The sequence below is a fragment of the Leopardus geoffroyi genome, chromosome B3, assembly GCF_018350155.1.
Source record: "Leopardus geoffroyi isolate Oge1 chromosome B3, O.geoffroyi_Oge1_pat1.0, whole genome shotgun sequence".
In the NCBI taxonomy this organism is placed as follows: Eukaryota; Metazoa; Chordata; class Mammalia; order Carnivora; family Felidae; genus Leopardus; species Leopardus geoffroyi.
Window position 1 is genome coordinate 92,560,063 of NC_059337.1, and position 26,099 is coordinate 92,586,161.

At 33.9% G+C, this 26,099-nt stretch overlaps 1 long non-coding RNA gene across 1 annotated transcript in view; it reads right to left on the reverse strand.

The window, feature by feature from the left end:
- Positions 1–26,099, reverse strand: part of LOC123583634 — a 216,541-nt gene that overhangs the window by 82,007 nt on the left and 108,435 nt on the right. The window contains exon 2 of the long non-coding RNA XR_006704981.1: positions 16,419–16,465. This is a non-coding gene — a long non-coding RNA (uncharacterized LOC123583634). The remainder of the gene's footprint in view (positions 1–16,418; positions 16,466–26,099) is intronic.

Here is a 26,099-nt window from a genome sequence, read left to right on the forward strand (position 1 = left end):
TGGGGCGCCTGGGTGGCTCAGTCGGTTGAGCATCCGACTTCGGCTCAGGTCATGATCTCACAGCTCGTGAGTTCAAGCCCCGCGTCAGGCTCTGTACTGACAGCTCAGAGCCTGGAGCCTGCTTCTGCTTCTGTGTCTCCCTCTCTCTCTGCCCCTAACCCACTCGCATTCTGTCTCTGTCTCTGTCTCTGTCAAAAATAAATAAACATTAAAAAAATTTTTTTTAAAAAGATGAAATTCCCCAGAAGACTCCTCAGCGTTCTGTGTGGTGTTTGGAAGTCAGTAATACATGGAGTCAGTAAGGTTAACTCAGATCGGTATAGGCCTTAAATAGTAACCTTACAGGAAAACAAATTCTAGGTATGCATGACTGTCAGCATTCATGGCAGACAAGAGTCAGCTGTGAAACTGACCAGGAAGAAGCAGAGAAACCACAAGTGTAATGAAGAACCTAAAAATAGGTAGATGCTGCAGCATGAGAGAATTAGGCACCAGGGTTATCCATGCCATTGAGCAATGGGACTGGCGAGTCCAAGGGAGCTGAAGCAACATAATAAAGGGCATGTAAGCATATTAGTATCAAGGATGCATGATTCAATGAGTTGGTTTTCTTCTCTCTGTGGTCACAAGATCTGTTAGTATATGACCAGTGGTAATACGTATCCAAATGAATTATTTATTGATTTATTCATTAAGTATGTATCTATGAAACGAGGCTAACATCTCTTCTCTTTGACACTGAGGTGGTCAATATAACCAAAAAAGGAAAAATGGTTCCTCTGTAATAATATTTTAATTATGTAATGAAATTAAGATAATACATTACATTATTATATTCAGATACTTAATAGATAAACGTCTTTGCCTAGTGCAGCAAAGGGGATGCTAGCCGCTCACTGAAGTGTATGTGGGCCTTCTCCTCTTCCTCCTAAGCACATAGCAAGATTGGATTCCTCAGCTTTCTTTCAATTATATATGTCCAGGTTACTGAGCCCTAGGCAATGAATTGTGAGTAGAACTTATGTGTGTTTTTTTTCAGATCAAGGCTTTTATGAAATTGGTATGTTTCCTCCATATCTTCCTGTTTCTTCCAGCTGGATGGAGACAGCAACAATACGACCCTAGATTTACACCGCCCAATAAAATAGCCGCTAGCCACATGTGGCTATTTATATTTGAATTATTAAAAATTAAATACAATTATAAGTCAGTTCTTCAGCCACATTAGCCACATTCCAGGGGCTCAAAAGTCACATAAATGGTGGCCACTACCATTATAAAACATGTCTATCATTGCAGAAAGCTCTATAGGACAGTGTTGTCCTAGACCATGGTGAAGCAAAAATACAGAAACAGACTGAGTCCCTGAATCACAACAAGGAAAACCACATAAAAGCCATTACCATCTACCTGTGACTATTAGAGGAATGAAAAATAAACTTGCACTATATTTGAGGCATTCTAAAGCATAAGATCAACATTGCCACAGCTCTCAGTTACCCTAACTAATATAATCAGTGTGATGTGTTCACCAAAAATGGGATTCCAGTTAACCCAAAAGATAGCAGCACATACCAAACACAAGCCTAGGTTAGCATCAGGTAAGACGGACCCTATTCCATTCACATGGTGGAGAACATGACGCTCTGCTAGAGTATAAGTCGTTTGTAACCTAGTAATTTCAGCATCCATGTGGGACTTACAAGTAAGCCAATGCAGTTTAGGGTTTGAGTACATGTGCAAAATGGGTTTATTTTATAAACAATGCCATTTCTATTACACAGTACAAGAGGTTCTCATGACAACATGTGGAAGATGCTGGTTCATCCACTGGCTGCTGGTCTATTCAAGGACAGAGAGAAATTGAGGCTGTGTAATTTCTTCAAGACAATAAGCAATAGTAGAGGTACACTCACACAACTAGGAAAGGTTAAAGGAAGAAATTACCGGGGCGCCTGGGTGGCGCAGTCGGTTAAGCGTCCGACTTCAGCCAGGTCACGATCTCGCAGTCCGTGAGTTCGAGCCCCGCGTCGGGCTCTGGGCTGATGGCTCAGAGCCTGGAGCCTGTTTCCGATTCTGTGTCTCCCTCTCTCTCTGCCCCTCCCCCGTTCATGCTCTGTCTCTCTCTGTCCCAAAAATAAATAAACGTTGAAAAAAAAAAATTAAAAAAAAAAAATAAATAAATAAAAAAAAAAAAGGAAGAAATTACCTTAAACATTCACTGAGAATAATAACATTAAATTGATGAGAGGACTTAGAAGTGGGTCTTATTAGTAGGAAATCTCTGTAACATTTTTGCATTTAGTGCACTGTATGTTGATATTCTTTGTCCTGCATATTGAAATTATAGCTTGGTCTTTGGCCAACAGCGGGGGAAAAAAAAAAAAGCAACTGAATACAAGTCAAATACAAAAAGACAAAGTACATTGCATCTTATTTTTATTTCTACAAGAAAAAATGGTGCCTAGAAAAACATTAAAGAGAAAGCTTGATATAGAAAGCACTTCTTTTCCCTTGTACTGAAAGAAAAAATTCAATTGAAGTATAAATCTTCAGAGGATGAAAAATAACAAATTCCATTCAGAGTGAAGGTGTTTTTCCCCCCAGAGTTTACTGCAAGGAAAGTAATAAAAAATGTGAATAGGATTTCATGCGATGTTATAAAATAGTAAAAATAGTAAAAAAATAGTAAAAAAAAAATCACTCTTGAACCACTAAGCAATGACATGCGGGAGTGTAATTTACTCTATGAGCCTTTTACTTCAGGCCAGAAGGTACACTTACAATGGGTGCTTAATTGTAACCTCAGGATTTTACAGCTCATGAACTTTTGTATTGACATTAATGAAGAGCTTAGGCAAGGTAAAATACTGATCAACACAGACATCTTGGTTTCTTTAGAAAATTAATAAGGAGAGCTCTCTGTATGAGAATTTACTGTGAGTACCTTGAGAATTAACTGCTCTAATGGTGAGTCTTGATTGATAGAAAGAATAAAAAAAACATTTTGTAGGTGACGGTGTGGGAACTTACCATACTATACAAAGTCATCTCTAAATTTCAGGTTTTTAGTTTTTCCCTGTTCTTTCTTTCTTTCTTTCTTTCTTTCTTTCTTTCTTTCTTTCTCCTGTTTTCTTTTTTCATCAAATGTGAATTTTATTTTATTTATTTTTTTAATTTAATTTATTGTCATATTGACTAATATACAGCATGTACAGTGTGCTCTTGGTTTGGGGTTTAGGTTCCCATAGTTTATCGCTTACATACAACACCCAGTACTCTTCCCAACACGTGCGCTCCTCAATTCCCATCACCCATTTTCCCCTCTCCCCGACCTTTCTGTCTACACTCACTTTGTTCTCTGTACTTAAGAGTCTCTTATGGTTTGACATTGAGCATGAATAAGGTAGTAGACTGGCAATAAAAATTAGAAACCTTGGGAAAGAATCCAGTTCACTGGCAAAGTAATTAACTGTTTCTTAATATAAACAATACTGTAAGGAAGTGTAATTAATGGTACTACACTTATTGATACCAAGAAATAATTTTCTGGGAATAACACATATACTAAAAATCTTTTCTTGCACTTTCATAGACAAGGCACTATTTATAATGTGTAGAACACTAGTCGGTCTGACCCTAATGCTATCTGTCCATATGTCTGAATAAAGAATGGATACAGGACATTAAATCAGAAGTTTATTCCTTAATAGCCCCAGCACCAAGTAAGCATAACTGTTTGGCAGTCAATGAGAAGCAGAAATTGAGCAGGTTTTGCCCTTCTTGGGTCATCTATCTTTAAACACCATGTACCTGACAATGCAATTGTATTTTTACCATGAACACAAAAGAAACAGAATTTTGACTATAAGGGTGCAGCAACACTATGATCCATGTTATGCAACTATGCTTTTAAATAGAATCATTCACTCTAGTTATAAAGGTGTGGAAATGATCCATGTTACCCAGTAAGTATCCTGGTTTGGGCTTGTATAACAAACTACTACAGATTGAGTGCCTTATAACAATAGAATGTATTACACACATACAATGTTGGTTTGGGTTTGCTCCTCCAGTCCATTTGTCAATTTGTATTTTCTTACATAAATGTGTGTGTGTGTGTATATTTTATCCTGATTTATATAATAAATATTTTATGTATATACATATATATATATATATATCCTGCTTATACATATATATCCTAGTTTATTTATAGAAAAATAAATAAATTTATATATTTATGGCCCAAGCAACTCACTATGTGAATCACTATCTTGATAATGAGTCAGTATCTGTCGGAAAATTCACCTTCCCTTTTCTTTTTCAAGTAGATTTTAGGTTCTGAATTCATGTATATTTTATCAATATTTCATGAAAATATCCTGTTGGCAATTTTATTGTAAATCATTACATATAAATATCTACTTGAGGAGAATTGAGATTATTAAAATATTGATCTCTCCTATCCAAGTAGATGTTATTTTCAATGTCTTGCATGAGGTTTTAAAATTTTCCCTGTATCTTCTTTTTCTTTCCTTCCTTCCTTCCTTCCTTCCTTCCTTCCTTCCTTCCTTCCTTCCTTCCTTCCTTCCTTCCTTCTTTACGTTTATTTTTGAAAGAGAGAGAGACAGAGCAAAAGCAGGGGAGGGGCAGAGAGAGAGGGAAACACAGAATCCAAAGCAGGCTCCAGGCTCTGAGCTGTCAGCACACAGCCCAACGTGGGGCTCGAACTTATCAAGCCTGAGCAGAAGTTGGAGGCTTAACCAACTGAGCCACCCAGGTGCCCAAAATTATTTTTTTCTTTAAATATTAATTTGAAAACACAACACTAGCAATAAAGATGTAAGACACTTAAATATAAATAGAATCCTTATTGTTCATGTATAGAATTGCTATTTATTTTGTCTATCCAGTTTGCTACTCTTTTTTTTTTTTTTTTAATTTTTTTTTTCAACGTTTATTTATTTTTGGGACAGAGAGAGACAGAGCATGAACGGGGGAGGGGCAGAGAGAGAGGGAGACACAGAATCGGAAACAGGCTCCAGGCTCTGAGCCATCAGCCCAGAGCCCGACGCGGGGCTCGAACTCACGGACCGCGAGATCGTGACCTGGCTGAAGTCGGACGCTTAACCGACTGCACCACCCAGGCGCCCCTCCAGTTTGCTACTCTTAAAGAACAATTATTTTACTGAAGAGGATCTCAATGTAGACAATCATAATGTTTGTAAGTAATAAAAGTTTGCTCCTTCTTTTTAATGTTTATATCCTTTATGTCTTTAGCTTACCTTACTGATTAGGTCAAGTAGTATGATGTTGATTAAAACGGATGATAGTTGGCATGTTTGTATATAGTTACTGATTTTAAGAGTTAAAGATTCAACATATATGATGCTGAAAGGTTTTATTTTTTAGCTTTTCTAATTAAGGATATTCACTTCAGTGTTTCCTAATCTAAAAAATAAATAAATAAATGGGTAATGATATTGCTCAATCTTTCTTTTTCCTGTATCTATTGAAATCACACTATGGCTTTTCCCTTTTAATATGATAGTGTATTAAATTGATTTTCTAAGGGTACTACTCCTGTATTCCTAAGGTAAATCTAATTTGAATATGATATATCTTCTTTATATATGATATGATATATCTTTATATACAGGATGCTGGATCGTGGCCTAAATTTAAAAGTTGCCCTATAATTTTATTTCCTTAATTGTGAATTTCAAGTTTGAATAGCCTCACAAATTTTTGAGGAAGTTATTTTTCTATCCCCCAGAAAAAAAAAAAATTGAAGGATTGAAAGCATTGATTCCTTGAAAATGTATTTAAAATCATTTATATCTGGTGATATTTTGATTTTTCCTTGAGTTGCTGTCAAATTTTTTCCCAATAATTTTAAACTTTGATCCAAATTTCAAACTTTTGATCTCATTTTTAATAGATTTCCCTGATTCACTTTTATTTGGTAAAATTTACTTTTGCTTTCTTTTTTCCCTTTGACCTATCCCATTAAGAATTTCATCTATCTTGGGGTACTTGGGTGACTTTGTCGGTTAAGTGTCCGACTTTTGCTGAGGTCATGATATCACAGTTTGTCAGTTTGAGTCCCACATCAGGCTCTGTGTGGACATCTCAGAGCCTCAAGCCTGCTTCAGATTCTGTGTTTCCCTAGCTCTCTTTCCCTCCCCCACTCATACTGTCTCTCTCTGTCTCTCTCTCTCTGTCTCTCTCTCTCTCTCGCTTTCTCTCTCTCAAAAATATTATGAATATTATGAACAATTAAAAAAAGAATTTCATCTATATTATAAATAAGATGTGGTATACACACACACACACACACACACACACACACTGTGGAATATTACTTAGCCATAAAAGAATGAAATCTTGCCATTTTCAACAACATGGAGGAGCTAGAGACTATAATGCTAAGTGAAATAAGCCAGTCAGAGAAAGACAAATACCATATTATTTCACTTATGTGGAATTTAAGAAACAAAGGAAACAAAGGGAATAAAAAGAGACAAAGACAGAGAGGAGAGAAGGAGAGAGAAAGAAACCAAGAAACAGACTCTTAAGTATACAGAACAACCTAATGTTTACCAGAGGGGAGGTGGGTGGACAGATGGACTAAATAGGCGATGGAGAACAAGAGTACACTTATCATGATGAGCACTGAATGGTGTACAGAATTGTGGAATCACTATATTGTACACCTGAAACTAATATAAAACCATATGTTAATTATACTGGAATTAAAATTGAAAACTTAAAAAATAAAATTAATAATTTCAGATTCTGCCATAGGAAACTAGAAAAAGAAGAGCAATATAATACTATGCAAGCAAATTCTTATGAAGTAATAAAAATTGGAGCAGAAATCAATTAAACTGAAGTCAGGAAAACAATAGAGAAAAAAAAAAAGAAAAGATGATTCTTTGAGAAGATAAATAAAATGACAAGGCTTTATCCAGGCTATGATAAAATGAGAGAAGACAAAGTACCACCACCATAAATCAAAGACGGCTCATCACTGTTACATCCATTGATACTAAAATAATAACAAACAAATAATATTAACAATTTTGTGCCCAAACATTTGCTAATTTAGTTGAAAGGGACCAATTCCTTGAAAGGAATTGATTCACACAGGAGAAATAGATAATCTGCATAGGCCTATCTCTTTTAAAGAATTAAAATCAATAATTTAATAACCTTCCAATGAAAAAAAACACCAAGCTCTATAGTTTCATTAATGAATTCTACCAAACATTTTAGGAGAAAACTATACCAACTCTTTACAATCTTTTTTATAAAACAAAAGTGAAGGCTTCCTTACATTATCCTACTATCAAAATGAGATAGAGACCTTAGAAGAAAAGAAAGCTATTAATCATTATCTCATTAATACAGAACAAAAATTTCTCAACAAAATATTGACAAATTGAATCTAACAATACATAAGAATTTTTTTTTTAATTTTTTTTAAATGTTTATTTATTTTGAGACAGAGAGAGAGCAAGAGCATGAGTTGGGGGAGGGGCAGAGAGAGAGAGGACACAGAATCTGAAGCAGGCTCTAGGCTCCAAGCACAGAGCCTGACACGGGGCTCGAACTTACAAACGGTGAGATCATGACCCGAGCTGAAGTCGGACACTTAACCGACTGAGCCACCCAGGCACCCCAAGAAGAATTTTATACTACAGCCCAGGGGATTTATTCCAGGTATGCAAAACTAGTTCAATGTTTGATTATGAATTGATATATATAACCCATCACATTAAAAGGCTAAAGAAGGAAAAACATATGATCACATCAATAGATAACAGAAAAGCATTTGACAATGCTTTCATGTTAAAAACTCTCAGGAAATTAGACATACAGGGAAACTTCCTCAACTGATGAAAAAAAAAATCTACAAAAGGCCTACACAGCCAACATTATACTTGATAATGAGAAACTCAATGCTTTCCCCTACTATAGGGAATGAAGCAAGCATATCTCCTGTCAGTTCTCCTATTCCATATTATACTAGAAGTCTAGGAAAGGCATGAGAAAACAAAAAAGAGGAAATGAAAGGCATAGAGGTTATAAAGAAAGAAATCTGTTTTTGTTCATAGGTAAAATGATTATGTATGAAGAAAATCCTGTAGAATTAACAAAAAAAAACCTTCCTTGAACTTACAAGCAATTATCATAAGTTTGCATGATACAAAGTGAGTCTATGAAAATCATTTTTCTATACACCAAATATTAACAATGGGAATTCAAAACTAAAAAACACGATAAAATCTACATAAGTATCAAGAAAATTAAATACTTAGGTATAAATATAACAAAATATCTACAGGATCTACATACAGAAAACTACAAAACTATGATGAAAGAAATGTAAGAAGGTCTAAATAAATGGAGATATATTACATAGGTATAAAAAGGAAGATCCATGATTTTTAAAATGTCAATTCTTCCCAACTTGATCTATATCGATCCAATGCAATATTACTCAAACTTCCAACAAATTGTTACATGGATATCAACAAATTGATTCTAAAATTTATATCCAAAGGTGAAAGATCCAAAATTGCCACACAACATGAAAGAAAAACAAATTTAGGGAACTGACCATATTAATTACAAGACTTAATGTAAAAGTACAGTAATCAATATAGCATGATATTAAGTATAAACATGAAAGCCTCACAACATATGTAATTGAAATCATTATGCTGTATTCCTTAAATTTATATATGTTATAGGTCATTTATATCTCAGTAAAACTTTGAATAAAATAAAATATATATAGTTAAAATATATAGGTCAAATGACATGGAATAGAAAGCCCAGAAATAAACCCACACAAATACAATAGGTTGATCTCTTACAAAAGAAAACAGATAACTCAATGAGGAAAAAATGGGCTTAAAAGACATGATAATGAAAAAATTCCATGTGCAAATCCCACAATACATTAACCTAAACACAGACCTTACACCTTTCCCCCAAATTAACTTAAAATGGATCATAGACCTACATGTAAAATGCGAAGCTTCTAAACATCTAGAAGATAACATGAGAATCAATGTAGGTGACTTTGTGTTTGATTAATAGTTTTAAGATACAACACCAAAGGAGGATTTATAAAAAGAAAACTTGTTAAGTTAGACTTTATTAAAAATAAGGATATGTGCTCTGCAAAAGATACTTCTAAGACAATAAAAATCCAACAATTGGGAAAAGAAATATTTGCAAAACACATATCTAATGAAAGACTTACATCCAAAATACATGACAAACTCTTTAAACAGTAAGAAAACAAAGAATGCAATGAAAATATGGGCAAAAGATTCTAATAGATGTCTCATCAAAGAAGATATGCAGATGTCCAATAATTATATGAAAAGACAGTCAATATCATGTATCATTAGATAAACACAAATTAAAACAACCATGAGATATCAACACACATTCACTGAAATGCCAAAAATTAAAAATTAAAAAAAAAACTGACAATACCAAATGTTGGTGAAATGTTGAACAACAAATTCATTGCTAGTGGAAAAGCAAATGACATAGTCACTTTGGAATATAATCTGGCACTTTCCTATAAAACTATTTTGTATTCTTCAATCCCACAGTCTCTCACCTATGTATCCACCCAAAGGAGTTGGAAAATAATGCTCAAAAAGCCCGCACACGAATGTTTATTCATTGTTGTGAAAAATTGGAAGCAACTAAGATGGTCTGCAATAGGTGGACGAGTAAACAAACTATGGTACACCTATACGATAGAATATCATTCCACAATAAAAAGGTGATCCACCAAGCCACAATAAGACATAAAGAATCTTAAAATATATATTTTTTCAGGTGAAAGAACACAGTCTGAAAAAGTATTATTATTACAGCTATACGGCATTCTGCAAAACTACAGAGACAGTAAAAAGAATGATGGTTGACATCATCATCTTCATTATCATGTCCCATTCCCAGGGAGGGAAAGGGGGATGAATATATCAAGTACAGGAGAATTTTAGGGTGATGAAACTAGTTTGTATGAAGTTGAAATGACTGAAATGTTACACCATGAATTTGTCAAAAACTTTAGAACCATGCAATACAAAGAGTAAACCTAATGTAAACTATGGTCTTAGTACATTATAATATATCAAAATTGGTTCATTAATTATAACAAACATACCACACTAACGCAAGATGTGAGTAACAAGAGAATCAGTGTAGGAAAGTACAGAGAGTACATGCAAACTCTCTGTATTATTTTTTCAATTTTTCTTTGAATCTAAAAGTGTATAAAAATTAATATTATTAATTTTAAAAGTTTGGAAATTTTTAGATTAAATGTTCTTTTAAGCATTATAAGGTCACCAGTTCTGTGTAAAGCAGTTTTATAACATAAAACTTTTTTTTCTGAAATGACTCAACACCTAGCTTTTAAGCATTGTCTATACCCTATGTTAATAACAATTAGTACAATACCAGACAAACTAATTGTTATTTTACTGGAGAGAATAATTATGTCATTAAAGTCTTCCCACTGAGATTTCTCATTAGAGTAACTTACAGTACTATAACAGTTACCAATTAAGTAAAAGATTTATAACCAGACCAAATAGTTACTTCCTTGGTAATTCATCAATAGTTCACTTAAAATTTTTTCACTCCAAATAGGTCACACTTTCTGTAGTCATTAATGTAAATCTCCATCCACATATTTACTTTTTATCTATATTACTCTGATAAAAGTATCTCCTTAAGTTTATAGAGGTGAAATGCTAACTGGTTTTTATTGGTTGCTATAATCTGGAAGCTGCAAGTGATATTAGTATTCATAGATATTTTCTCTGGGAATTTCTCTAAGAATCCCAGAGTTGTCACCTTTATTTTTATAAGAGAGAAAATTTAAGCTCAAAGAAGTGAACTTGTAGGAAGTGGCAAAGTTGAGATTTATATTAAGTTCCCTCTGAAACATACAAACAAATCTATAACATTTTCATTACACTATGATACTCTTTATTAATCAAGATGGAGAGAAATCTGTAAATTATAGTACTTTTCAATTAAATACTAACATATGAATCAAGAAAGGTGGAAATGTCTCCAATATGTAATTCTGGATATATTATCTCAAATGACTGCTATGAGAAAAAGAAGGGATACCTAGATAAACTGATTGTATAGAGAACTTTTCAATCATTTCAGACTTTCAACAGTTTTTTACAAGAGACAAAAAGAAACATGACAAAAGACTGATAAAGTGGGTACTAAGGAGCTGAAGAAATGATGTGAAGACTCAAGATTCAAATTAATAAAGCTGGAAAACATACTACTATTGTGAAGGAAGAAAAAGAAACATAAATGAAAGAGAAAGTCGTAGTGTAAATCTGATGGATGGCAAAACAAGCTTTCTCTTTTTCAACTTAAAAAGTATGAACTAGGGATGCCTGGCTGGCTCAGTAGTTTAAGCATCCAGCTCTTGATTTTGGTTCAGGTCATGATACACAGTTTCGTAGGATTGGACGGTGTCAGGCTCTGTGCTGACAGCTTGCTTGGGACCCTCTCTCTGTCTCTCTCTGCCCTTCCCCCCCCCCCACTCTCTCTCTCCTTCTCTCTCTCAAAATAAATAAACATTAAAAAAAATAAAAAGTATGAACTAAATAATGATAATAATAGCAGCAACAACAACAATGCCTAATAGAAACCAGTGATAGGTAGAGGAATCATAAAAAACAGTATCTAAATAACTTAAATTTAATTTTACTTAAAATCTCTTGGTCTGAATGCGTTTTAACATGTATTGACAGATATAGATAATAAATGTTATAGAATTAGTAATCTTTGATCAATCATGGTGCAAGAGTGAGAGAATGAGACTGGAAGCTATAAAAAGCTATTTCTTGTGCTCGCTTCGGCAGCACATATACTAAAAGCTCTTTCAACTTTCTAAAAATGAAAATACATGGATTTTCAAAAGCAGAAATAAGTAAACTTGTCCATTCAAGATAGATATCCCAAAAAAGATCCCTGAGAAATGTAGGGATTATAAATACTAGTTTGTATAGTGGCTGGACATGATAATAGGGTTTAAAGTTATTTTATTTATTTATTTATTTATTTATTTATTTATTTATTTATATTTTTTTATTAAATTTACTGTCAAATTGGTTTCCATACAACACCCAGTGTCGTCCCAACAGGTGCCCTCCTCAATGCCCATCACCCACTTTCCCCTCCCTCCCACCCCCCATCAACCCTCAGTTTATTCTCAGTTTTTAAGAGTCTCTTATGGTTTGGCTCCCTCCCTCTTTAACTTTTTTTTTTTCCTTCCTTTTCCCCATGGTCTTCTGTTAAGTTTCTCAGGATCCACATAAGAGTGAAACCATATGGTATCTGTCTTTTCTCTGTATGACTTATTTCACTTAGCATAACACTCTCCAGTTCCATCCACGTTGCTACAAAAGGCCATATTTAGGTGCACTTGTACCCCAATGTTTATAGCAGCACTTTCAACAATAGCCAAATTATAGAAAGACCCTAAATGTTCAACTGATGAATGGATAAAGAAATTGTGGTTTTTATACACAATGGAATACTCCTTAGCAATGACTAGCATAATATATTTAAATATTTATGTAAAAGACTCAACATTCCTTACCTTGTAAGTCCTCTTGGACAGGACCCCTGAACCCCTGGTAATTACTGAGCAAAAAAAAAAAATGTCAGGGGAGGAGAGGGAGGTGGTAGGTAGGTAGGGGAAAGAAAAAAAAAGTGTTCTATGCTAGAGATTGAATCAACACTTTAATCTTCAGTTCCTATGCTAGTAACATACACAAATTGTGCTTTCTGCTTTTTAGGTTTTTTTTTTTTTTTGTAATTATTAAACATAAATGGATAATCAGGAATCATTACATATTTGACAAACACAACCACATGAAACAGAAAAACAAATAAAAAAATAAAAATATGTATTAGTAAAGAAGCAAATATAAATAAGGAAACACAAATAAACCTTTACACAAAGCATACCACCTCACAAAATTACCTTTAAATAGTTACCTCAGGGCAAGAGAAGACAATTCATCCATGAAGTGGAAAGAAAAAGAAATACTAGAAAATATAAATGCTTGCTAAAATCTAAAAACATGCAAAAAGTTTGGAAAGTAGTTGAGAAAATCTACTAAATCAATTTTAAGGACTTAACATCTGGACTAATAGAAATTACAGGTAGGGAAATCAAAAACTATGAAAGGGAGAAACAATTCTTTTGAATGATGTCAAAAAATTTCACAAAAATGGAGGACATGCTTCCAGATTGAAATGAGCCACTGAGTTATTCCTTGACAAGTAAGAATGATGAAAATTAGAATGTCACACCCATCACCTTCCAGCAAGTTTATAGAGAAATGGAAGGCCACTTAATATATTTATCAGTGTATCACTTTATACATAAAGGAAATGAGACAGTTATAAAAATAGCTACATGAGAATAATATAGAGTAGTATAGTAAAACAAAAATCAGATTACCATTGGCTCTTTATTCAGCAATGATGAATACTAAAAGCAATGGGGAAATTGCTCAAACTTGAAAGACAGTGTAAGATTTTTGTATAAAACTGCCATTTACCTCCTAAGAACCCTTCTGCAGGACAATAAGGACAACTTAGATGTTACATTAAACAGTTTATTACATTTTTCTGTTTCAAACAGTCTATCTTCGATTTCTTTTCTTTAAAAAAATATATTATATGTGTGGATGGGGAGATGAGCCTGAAGTGCATACTCAGGCTGCTGGGCTCATAGCACATTACATAACCAGTTGGCACAAGGCCCCTCTTTGTTTTGTTGTTTTTATTTTTATTTATTTTTTTTAATTTTTTTTAACGTTTTATTTATTTTTGAGACAGAGAGAGACAGAGCATGAATGAGGGAGGGGCAGAGAGAGAGAGGGAGACACAGAATCGGAAGGAGGCTCCAGGCTCTGAGCCATCAGCCCAGAGCCCGACGCAGGGCTGGAACTCACGGACCAGGAGATTGTGACCTGAGCTGAAGTCGGACGCTTAACTGACTGAGCCACCCAGGCGCCCCTTTATTTTATTTTTGAATTTATTACTTGTTTGTATATTTAAGATAGGGAGAGAGCACGTGCAGGAGTGCAAGTGGGGGAGGGGCAGAGAGAGAAGGAGAGAGAGAATCCCAAGCAGGCTCCAAACTGTCAGTGCAGAGCCCAGTGTGGGGCTTGATCCCACGAACCATGAGATCATGACCTGAGTGGAAATCAAGAGTCAGACGCTCAACCTACTAAGCCACTCAGGTGCCCTATATTTGTTGTTTTTAAATGTTCGTTTTTTTTAAATGTTGTTTTTAAATGTTCCTCTTTCTTATCCAGCTCAAATACTAAGGAAAATGAAAGTAGCTTCTACCTCTGGGACCTGACCTGGTACTCATATCTAAGACTTGCTCTTTTCCTGTTGAATCTACATAATTTTGTGTTTCAAGCATGGCCACTTTCTGACTGCAGATCAGGACAAAAACAAGACCACCATGGAATCATTCTGAACACAAAAACATGTCATCCAAACAACAAAAATGAGGAAATTTTTTTCCTATTCTAGTTAAAATAAGTGGCAGTTGCTTCTTTACCTTGCGGTGCTTTAGCTTTGATTAATTCTTCCTGACCAATAGATCTAGTTTATTAACATAATGAATCTTAAGTTTTCACTTGCTTTCTGACAGTATCCAACTCAGAACAGAGCCTTCTCCAAAATCACCATACGAGTTTGCAAATACTATAATAGATTCATTCAACAACCTCTTACTACAACACCACATGGTTCCCTCTCATTGCAAAGAACAATAAGCTTAAATTGGTCAATTTTAAGTGTGTTTCTGGTAGTTTTTTGCTGGAAGACATTTACAATACTATTGCCTTAGCATTTTTACCAGCCTACAGTCATTGCATACACTGTAATTCAGGTACTCATGTTACCAAGAAGTCGTTTGTTACCATAATCACTACTGAAATGAGAACTCTGATACATTTGTCTGAAGGACCTAAACAATAGAAATCTAAGATCTGAACTCAGGAGTGCAGTGACAAGATTAAAAGATACTCAGTGTGCTGTACATCTGAAACTAATATAGTGTTATTAGTTATATCTCAATTTAAAAAAAAAAGATAAAAATTATAAACTGGTTTTCTCCCACTCAGAAAGCACACTCAACAACCAAACTTTATGAGAGCTCATTAAAAGGGAATGGAATTACCACCTATGACAGAGTTTCAAAATTGCCTTTTCTGTTGACTTTGTGGTCACGGAGAAATTTATAATTGATAAGTAATCTTACTTATAAAAATTCCCACCACAGTTTCTATAAACTGATTTCTATAGAGAAGTATCCCAGCAATATTCAAAAACATTATTTTCATGAACACATTTTTAAGCTTGCATAATGTTATATGGCAATTAAATATCAATAAAGCAGCGGAGGCGGGGGGTGGGGGGGAGAACATATCTAACTTTCACCAAAACAAACTGTCATAGGGGGAGTGGACATAAACTAGAGTGAAAATGTAAAATGTTTGAAATTATAGAGAATTTGATCTGAGCACTAATATGTTAAATAAAAACCTAGGAAATTATCAAATTAAATAAAATAAAGATAACGGTGGAAATGAACAAAAAGGTTAATGGAAAAAAAATCAATAAAAACAAAGACCGATATTTAAAAATTTAATGAAACTGATAAACCACTAGACTTATAATGAAAAAAAAAAAAAGAGAAAGCAAAAGTCACTGATATTACAGAATGAATGATGGAGTATCACTTCTGCGCTTAAAGATGGGCAATATTAAATAGGTAATGGGATTAAGGAGAGAACTTGTGATGAGTGCTGTATGGAAGCACTGAATCACTATATTGTACACCTGAAACTAATATTACACTGTATGTTAACTAACTGGAATTTAAATAAAAATTTTAAAAAATAATAAAATACTTTATATTAAAAATATAAAATTATTTTAAGCCAAAGTAGACAACAACATGGATGAAACTGACATATTACTTAAAGTCAAACTGTAAAACATTCATGGGAAGAAACAGAAAATCTGAATAGTCCTATATAAATAGCAATATTAGAAACACCAGGGTGGCTCAGTCACTTGAATGACCAACTTCGGTTCAGGTCATGATCTCACAGTTTGTGAATTCAAGCCCCCTGTCAGACTCTCTGTGCTGACACCTTAGAGCCTGGAGCCTGCTTCAGTTTCTGTGTCTCCCTCTCTCCCTGCCCCTCCCCGACTTACATGCTGTTTCTCTCTCAAAAATAAATAAACATTAAAAAAATTTAAATATCAATATCAAATAAATTGGATTTTAAGTAAAAGCCTCTCACCTGAACATTCCAGATTCAAGTGGCTTTTGAAGTGAATTCCATGGCACCTTGAAGGAAGAAATAACGTCCATGTTAACACAAACTTTTTCAGAAAAAAGAGAAAGGAAGGCAACACTCTCAAACTCAAAGAGGAAGAAACTCTTATGAAAATATGAAAAATACATTACTAGAAAACTAAAGACTGCTATTCCCCATGAACACAGATACACACAGAAAGAACCCTTAACAAAATATTAGTAAACATGTATGTAAATTATACCACAATAAAAGTGATTTAAAATATTAGCGTATCATATATAACATATTTATAAAAATAATATGTTGTGACCAAAAGGAATTTATCCTAGGATTTTAAGGTTTATTGAATATATAGAACTAGCTCACAACATTAAGAATAAGAAGAAAAGAAAAATAACATGTCTCAGTAGATGCAGAAAAGACAAAAGGGCATTGTGAAATATATATATATAACTAATATCATGTGTAATGACAAAAGAGTGGCACTTTCCCTCAGGGATAAAGGCAATAATGTCTGATCTCACTATTTCCACTTAACTTTTTACTGGAAGTTATATATGTTGCAATAAAGAAAAATAAAAAATCACAAAAAAATGTTGAGGAATAAATAAAACTGTCTACTCACAGAGGTTATTATGCTAATAAAAATGCTAAGGAATCTACAAAAATACTACAAGAAATAATAAATACATTTGTAAAATGTGTGGATTACCAGGTGGAAATATGAAAATCAATCTTATTTCAATGTAATAGCAACAGTTATAATTTTTTAAAAAGTCACTTAAATAGCATTAAAAAACATGAAGCCCCTAGGGAATGAACTTCAGAAAATATAGGCAATGCACATTAAAAACTATAAAACAGGAACATCTTTCTAAGATATATAAAGGTGTTAAAATAAGAATAGAACAACCAATAAAAATGGGCTCAAAATTAGAAGACACTTCACAAAAGGGATGTAAGAACTCTAATGCTCTGCTAAATTATGTAACTACATTTGAAAGTAGTTTGGCAGTTTCTTATAAAGTTGTTCATAGGCTTAACATATGACATGACAACTACATTCAGAGATATTCAACCAAAAAATTAAACATCTACAAAAAGTTTTGTACATAAATGACCATGGCAACTTTTTTCCCCCCCCACAATAGGCCAAAAATGGAAATAGGCTAAGGGGCCATCAATAGAAGAGATGAAAAAACTATCATGCTTATTTAATGGAATAATACTCAGCAATAAAATACAACAAACTACTAATACACTCAACAATATCTCAAAATTAGGATATTGAACAAAAGAAGTCAAACACCGAAGTGTACCAACTGCATGATTTCATTTATCTGAAATAATATAAAGCCAAGACTAATCTACAGTGACAGAAATGGATCAGTTTTGACTAAGGCCAGGTGCTGGAAGTAGTGATTTATGAATGTAGCATGGGTGAGTTTATTTTTCAGGGATAATGGAAATGTTATGTACCTTTTTTTAATGTGATGGTTACTTGTGTTCACCTGTCAAACCCATTGAACTTCTAAACACTTGAAAATTACTATATTTTATTATGTGTAAACTATGCCTTAAAAATTGATTTTATGATCTCTTTAAAAATAAATATGACATTGTTCCAAGCCCTTAGGAGGTAGCCAAAGGGGAACAAACACAGTCACTTTCTGCATGCTTAAAGAAGTCATCGTGGAAGGGAAAAAGAAACACAAGGACCGTAGTCCATCTGTAGCCTGCAGATGTCTTGATTGAATGGCAGGATATTAAAAAGAATGTGTTCAAGTGTTCTTAGTGGGGATAGGTTCTCTCTATCACACTGCCCACAGTTCTCTATTTTTAGAAGGTTTTTTCTTGGCTTCACATATTCATGTTACTGTCCTGGTCACTGAAGACATTGGAATGTGCAGCATCTGCATTTTGGCAGATTATTCCCACTGCCATAATCAAAAAATAGATTCCAAAAAATTCCAAATGCCTGAACAATCTGTTTTTGTAGTGCTGCTCACCCTGCGTATTTTCACTTAACCTTAGATTGTCCTATATATTCCAATTTATACATGCAGATTCTTTGGGCATGAGGTTTACATACTCCACCAAAATTTCTAACAAATGTTACCAAATCACTTAGTAGTAGTACAGTCCTGCATATGCTTAAGAAGTCCTCCTGTATCATCCTACTTAAAGTTCAAAATTGTAATGCGTATTTACTTAATAACATACTTTTGTATTCTAAAACTGCTCAGTATATATTAATTATATGGTCCAATAACTTTACAAAGTAATATTTTTTATACATCACTCTACATCTTATTATTTTATTTTAGTTGTTCTGACAATGAAAATTTACCTACTTGATGTGAATCGTTTATATGATGCTCTTTGGACAGACATAGCAATGTTCTCATTTAACAGAAACACAAATACCTTATAAAATAAACACATTGGTGTAAACTTCTTTTAATGGAAGAGCTTTCTAATGTAAGACCCATTTTAGCTTCAAAAAGGAATAAATTATTAAAGATAACTCTGGTGCTTTACATTTCTTATTAACAGTTTTCCTATACCTTTTAAGTATTAGTAAAGGTGAATCGATTGTAATGCCTATTGTGTGTTTTCTAGAATGTGGACTACTTTAAATTTATATGTTCTTTAGATACAGCTGTATATCTTTGGGGTTTTACTAGGAATTCTTCATATTAGAGAAATCATGTCTAAATGCCACAGTCTTTGCTATGGAGAGAGGACAATTATTGAATTTCAAAAAGAATCATCCTGTGTAATATATGTTGTTGCTTCGTCAGGCATATTTTGAAACTATAAATCACAATGAGAAACGCATTAGAGATTCAAAGAAAAATAATAAAAGTGAATTTGGGCTGAATAGTATCTACTTGTACATGACTAGTTATTAAGAGCCCATAAGATTCCCTTAAAAGGTTTCTTGTGTTTGTTTAGAATGTTTCTCCTTGGAGGATTCAGAGCTGATTTCTGAAAATGGCTCTCAATACTCACTATGGAATAGAAATAAATCAACAGCTAAGCTCAAACTCAAAGCTTATCAGAAGAGAAAACTTCACTGAATTCAATGTTGAAATGAAAATGTTTGCCAAGTCACTAAGGATTTATTTCAGTTTGCTACAGCCCAAGGTACCAATTGTAAAAGTCCATTTACATGTTAGTGCTGACTATCAAAAGTCTTTTTGTAACTTGTATGGATTCATTTCCCATTACTTATTTATAAAAGTAAGTGCATGAAGGTGGCACTAAACAAATTGCTTTTGTTGCATGGAAATTGTCACGTACTGTATTTTCAAGCAAAATAAACTCTTTTTAAACAGTATCTATTATAATCAGCTGAAATTTGATTAATTCACAAAAAATAGAGCCATCTTTATAAAAACGAAAGCTAATATTTTCTATTTTATTATAAAATTCATAGGTATTTTATTTAGCTTTTTATGATAATTTCAGTATTTCACAGTAATTTGGTTTTTAGGAAAATGTAACATTTTTGTAACATTTTTATAAATGGAAAATATAAAGTACAAACATCATCTTTTGACAGTCTGTTAATTAGCATCACTAAAATGATTTATCTTAAGAGCTCAAGTATTATAAGAACTGATTTCCATAAGAAGAATGAGATTTGGAAATTTTACAAAATCAAGACAATTAGAACATTCCTTTTAAAATATTTCATTTAAATGCATATCAGGTCTAAAGATAATCATAGCAATTATTTCCTCATGAAGAATAACCCAGACTTTAGCCTGTAATTATTCACCTTGCCAGTCACTGAAATATATCATGTATTATTTTTATTACTGGGGAGCTGTTTTTAGTAGTCATAAAAATGTGTGATTAAGAATGGAAGTGCAGAGGTAGATTAATGTGGAGCTAATGAAGCTTCACACAGTGCTACTCACTTTCATGTGCCCCTTCCTGGACCTTGGGAGAAACTTTACAATGTGTTCATGTGATCCTACATTAAATTTTTTTTTTCAAAAGTAATATATTGGGGCGCCTGGATGACTCAGCTGGTTAAGCATCCCACTCTTTTTTTTTTTTTTATGCTTATTTAGTTTTGAGAGTCAGAGATACAGAACATGAGAGGGGAAGGGGCAGAGAGAGAGGGAGATACAGAATCAGAAGCAGGCTCCAGGCTCTGAGCTGGCAGCACAGAGCTGCCACGTGGGGCTCGAATCCACGAACTGTGAGATCATGACCTGAGCTGAAGCCTGACGCCCAACCTACTGAGCCACTCAGGTGCCCCCAAGCATCCCACTCTTGATTTCAGCTCAGGTCATGATCTCATGGTTTGTGAGTTTGAGCCCCTCATCAGGCTCTGCACCAATGTTGCAGAGACTGCTTACGATTGTCTCTCTCTCTCTCTCTGCTCCTCCCCTGCTTGTTCTCTGTCAACATAAATAAAAATAATCTTTAAAAAAAAAAGTAGTATTTTAACTGAAATCAAATAAAAGCTCTGTATTGTATAGATAGTTACACGTTGCTGGAGTGGTTGTGAGCCCTTTGGGAATCTAGGAAAGAGGTTGAATTTGTGCTACATTTAATTAAGCTTTAGAAGAAAGTCTCCATGTGAATTGCAGTGACTTCAATGTATAGTTCGGTTATTGATAGCCATCTGGTAGAGAGGAGTTCCACTATGCCTACTTACCTAACATTACAGCACAGAGATACAGGGAATGAAAGCTTATCGGGATAGCATACGCCCTATAATTCCTTGCATGGAATGAATGTACACAAAGAGTCACAAAGTGGAAAATGGACAGAATAAGAAGTTAGTCATACAAATGCTTCCGAAAATTTCATGAGCAAAATTAAAAGTGGAGGATTTAATTCGGATCAATCTTTGATCAAATTCTCTTATCAGGAATGCGTAATGCACTATATGTAACGCAGTTTAGCAATATATGTATATTGTGCGCGCACACCCCATTTTTTCTTTTACCTTTTTTCACGGGAATCATGCAAAAGAGAAATCATCAGAATTTCTAGCTGGTATAACACATCTGTAGTGTTACTACAGTGCAACTCTTGACTGAACAAGTACATTTGTAGAGTCAAATCTCGGTAATTAAGAACATGTTATGAGCAGCTGCAATAGAGAAAACATCAAATTAACTTTTTATTTCCTCTATAGAAAATTTTATTACAAGATCATGGTCATATGAAGAGGAAATATGAATATGTAAGCCAAAAATATGGGAACAATTAGAGATGTGTCAGGAGATTAATATTTACTTTTTGAATTTTTATGCTTGTGGCATTAATAAGCATTTTATAACTTATATTTTTGTTGTCATTTCATTTCTCAATGTAAGTGGACATAAATTACCAAATTTATTATCTATAATTTTATGTCCTGTTTTTAAAGAGGTTATCAAAATTATAAAACCTTAGATCCCAAGACACCTGATTATTTATTAAGCACTGAATAATCACATTTAAACAATTAGATTAATTTATTAGAAATTATAAATTCTTTCAGAGCAAGTCTAATGCCATTCTCCTAAATATAAACATCTGGGAAGTTGTATTACTAAGCTTCTCATTTGTCTGAAGAATAGTCCGACGTCAAAAAAATCCAAAAAAACCCCTCACAAACCTGCTTGTAGCAAGCAGAATTTCCCATGATCCCAGGTAGGTTAGGAGACCCAGGTACCCTAAATTTTTCTGAAAATGTGAGAACAGCCAAAATAATAACAGAATATTTATCAAAATTAATGAATGTAAAGACCTCAGCTAATTAAAAAAGTTAGTATTTCTATTATTTTGAGTACTGCATAATGAATACAAATCCTATTACATAATAAATTATAAACATTTTTTAATGTTTTTAATTTTCTTTATTTTTGAGAGAGAGAGAGAGAGAGTACAGGCGGGGGAGGGGCAGAGAGAGAGGGAGACACAGAATGTGAAGCAGGCTCCAGGCTCTGAGCTGTCAGCACAGAGCCCTACGCAGGGCTCGAACTCACAAACTGCGAGATCATGACCTGAGCCGAAGAGGGACGCTTAACGAATGTGCCACACAGGCGCCCACTATAAATTGTAAACATATGTAAAAAATGTAAACATATAAATTGTAAATTGTAAACATATGTTTATATAATCCAAAAACGAAGCACCTTTAAAGAGACTGTAAATTGCTCTACAAAAAATAAGTACCTGTTTTAAAATTTTTCCTAGTGAAAGATTGTCTAGTGAAATAATTGCAGTGCTTAAAAACATTGCTGTTCTTGTAAGTCTGTCTCCATTTTACTCAATAATCTTTTGTTCCATAAAATCTCTCTTTCTTTTGTCTACTATACCATTCAAAATGCTATTCATCCCCTATATTAATATTTTGCATTTCATCTACAGAGACAAGTGACAGATTATAAAGAATCTCATTTGTCAGCTGAAATAGAAAATAACTTCTTTCCATACTTGAATTTCATAGGAGAGCATTTTATTTTATTTTTAATTTTAATACAATTTATTTTCAAATTAGCTAACATACAGTGTGTACAGTGTGCTTTTGGGTTTGGGGGTAGATTCCCGTGGTTCATCACTTACACGTACATCTAGTGCTCATCCCAACAAGTGCCATCCTCAATGCCCATCCCCCATTTTCCCCTCTCCCCCATGCCCCCAATCAACCCTCAGTTTGTTCTCTGTATTTAAGAGTCTCTTATATAAGAGTCTCTTATAGTTTGCCTACCTCCCTCTCTGTTTGTAACAATTTTTCCCCTTCCCCTTCCCCATGGTCTTCTGTTAAGTTTCTCAAGTTCCATATATGAGTGAAACATATGATGTCTGTCTTTCTCTGGCTGACTTATTTCACTTAGCATAGTACCTTCCAGTTCCATCCATGTTGCTGCAAATGGAAGGATTTCATTCTTTCTCATTGCCAAGTAGTATTCCATAGTATATATAAACCACATCTTCTTTGTCCATTCATCAGTCGATGGACATTTAGGCTCTTTACATAACTTGGCTATTGTTGAAAGTGCTGCTATAAACATTGGGGTACAAGTGCCCCTATACATGAGCACTCCTGTATCCCTTGGGTAAATTTCTAGCAGTGCTATTGCTGGGTCATAGGGTAGGTCTATTTTTAATTTTTTGAGGAACCTCCACACTGTCTTCCAGGGTGGCTGCACTAGTTTGCATTCCCACCGACAGTGCAAGAGGGTTCCCATTTCTCCACATCCTTGCTAGTGTTTGTACTTTCCTGAGTTGTTCATTTTAGCCACTCTGACTGGTGTGAGGTGCTATCTCAATGTGGCTTTGATTTGTATTTCCCTGATGAGGAGTGACGTTGAGCATCCTTTCACATGTCTGTTGGCCATCTGGATGTCTTCTTTGGAAAAGTGTCTATTCATGTTCTTCTCATTTATTCACAGGATTATTTGGTTTTTGGGTGTTGAGTTTGCTAAGTTCTTTATAGATTTTGGATATTAACCCTTTATCCGGTATGTCATTTGCAAATATCTTTTCCTACTCTGTTAGTTGCCTTTTAGTTTTGTTTCCTTTGCAGTGCAGAAGCTTTTTATCTTGATGAGGTCCCAATGGTTCATTTTTGCTTTTAATTCCTTTGCTTTTAGAAATGTATTGAGCAAGAAATTGCTGCAGCAGAGATCAAAGAGGTTGTTGCCTGCTTTCTCCTCTAGGGTTTTGATGGTTTCCCCTCTCACATTCAGGTCTTTCATCAATTTGGTGTTTATCTTTGTGTATGGTGTAAGAAAGTCTAGTTTCATTCTTCTGCAGGTCTCAGTCCAGTTCTCCCAGCACCATTTGCTAAAGAGACAGTCTTTTTTTCCTTTGGATACTGTTTCCTGCTTTGTCAAAGGTTAGTTGGCCATACATTTGTTGGTCAAATTCTGGCTTCTCTATTCTATTCCATTGGTCTATGTGTCTGTTTTTGTGCCAGTACCATGCTCTCTTGATGATTTCAGCTTTGTAGTAGAGGCTAAAGTCTGGGATTGTGATGCCTCCTGCTTTGGTCTTCTTCAATATTACTTTGGCCATTCAGGGTATTTTGTGATTCCATACAAATTTTAGGATGGTTTGTTTTAGCTTTGAGAAGAATGCCAGTGCAATTTTGTTTGGGATTGCATTAAATGTATAGATTATTTTGGGTAGTATTGACATTTGAACAATATTTATTCTTCCAATCCATGAACATGGAATGTTTTTCTATTTCTTTGTGTCTTCTTCAATTTCCTTCATAAGTTTTCTATAACATTCAGCATACAGATCTTTTACATTTTTGGTTAGGTTTATTCCTAGGTATTTTATGATTCTTGGTGCAATTGTGAATGAGATCAGTTTCTTTATTTGTCTTTCTGTTGCTTCATTATTAGTGTATAAGAATGCAACTGATTTCTGTACATTGATTTTGTATCCTTCGACTTTGCTGAATTTATATATCAGTTCTAGCAGCCTTTGACAGGAGAGCATTTTAAAATTGAGTCTATACAAATTACTTCACTATAAAATAAACATCAAATGTATTCTAATATTGAGATTTAAAATTTAATACCCAAACCACCATACTATTATTATAAAGCCTGACATTTTTCTCTCTTAACGAATTTAATTATTTGATCAGGTGTTTTAGGACCAAAGCTTTACTCAGCATTTATTTTAATTAAATGTTCTTTTCTTTTCCATTCTAATATATATCAGTAGAACTATTTATTATATCTTTATGTTTTTGTAACAGTAATTGTGTTGTAAATAATTAACAATATTTTGTTAATACACATTAGATATTCTTTGCAAGTAAGTGACTTCTGTACTTGTGTAGGGCCCATAAAACCATGCTTAGCAAGGGGGTCAATGTTGTAAGTTAAAAATGTTTTGGACAAAAGATACGTTCTGAAAAGTAAAATAATATCTCATGTTAGAAGGATTTATGTAGCTGCTTATATAGCTCATAGGCATCTGACTTCGGTTCAGGTTATGATCTCATGGTTCGTGAGCTTGAGCCCCACATTGGTCTGTCTGCTCTTAGCACAGAGCCGGTTTTGGATTCTCGTTCTCCCTCTGTGTCTGCCTGTCCCCTGCTCACATTCTCTCTCCTCTCTCTCTCTCTCTCTCCCCCTCTCATAAATAAATAAACAAACAAACAAATGAAAACATTTAGAAGGATTTCTACATATGGGCAGTTAAAATGGATATCAGAGTAGTTTATGTCTTTGATTTTGAAATAAAATTTTGATGAGTAGAATCAATATTTGAATTTAGGATTTCACTTTTTTCTACTTTTATTAAAGCATAATTGACATGTAGTTGTATAACTTTAAGGGCTACAACACGATGATTTGGTATATTTACATGTTATGAAATGATTACCACAAGTTTAGCTAACAATCCATCACCTCACATAATTACAAAATTTGTTTACTTCTTCTGATAACTTTTAAAATTTATTCTTTCAGTAACTTCCAAATATACAAAGCAATATTTTTACCTCTAGTCATCATGTTGTACATTTCATCCCCAGAACTTATTTTTTTATAATTGAAAGTTTGTACATTTGGACCACCTTCACCCATATTTTGTGCTTTATGTCAGGTTTAGAAGGAAGAAATAGCTTTCTTCGTCTTTTGAAGAAATATACTGTTTCCAACTTGAAATCATTTATCATATTCC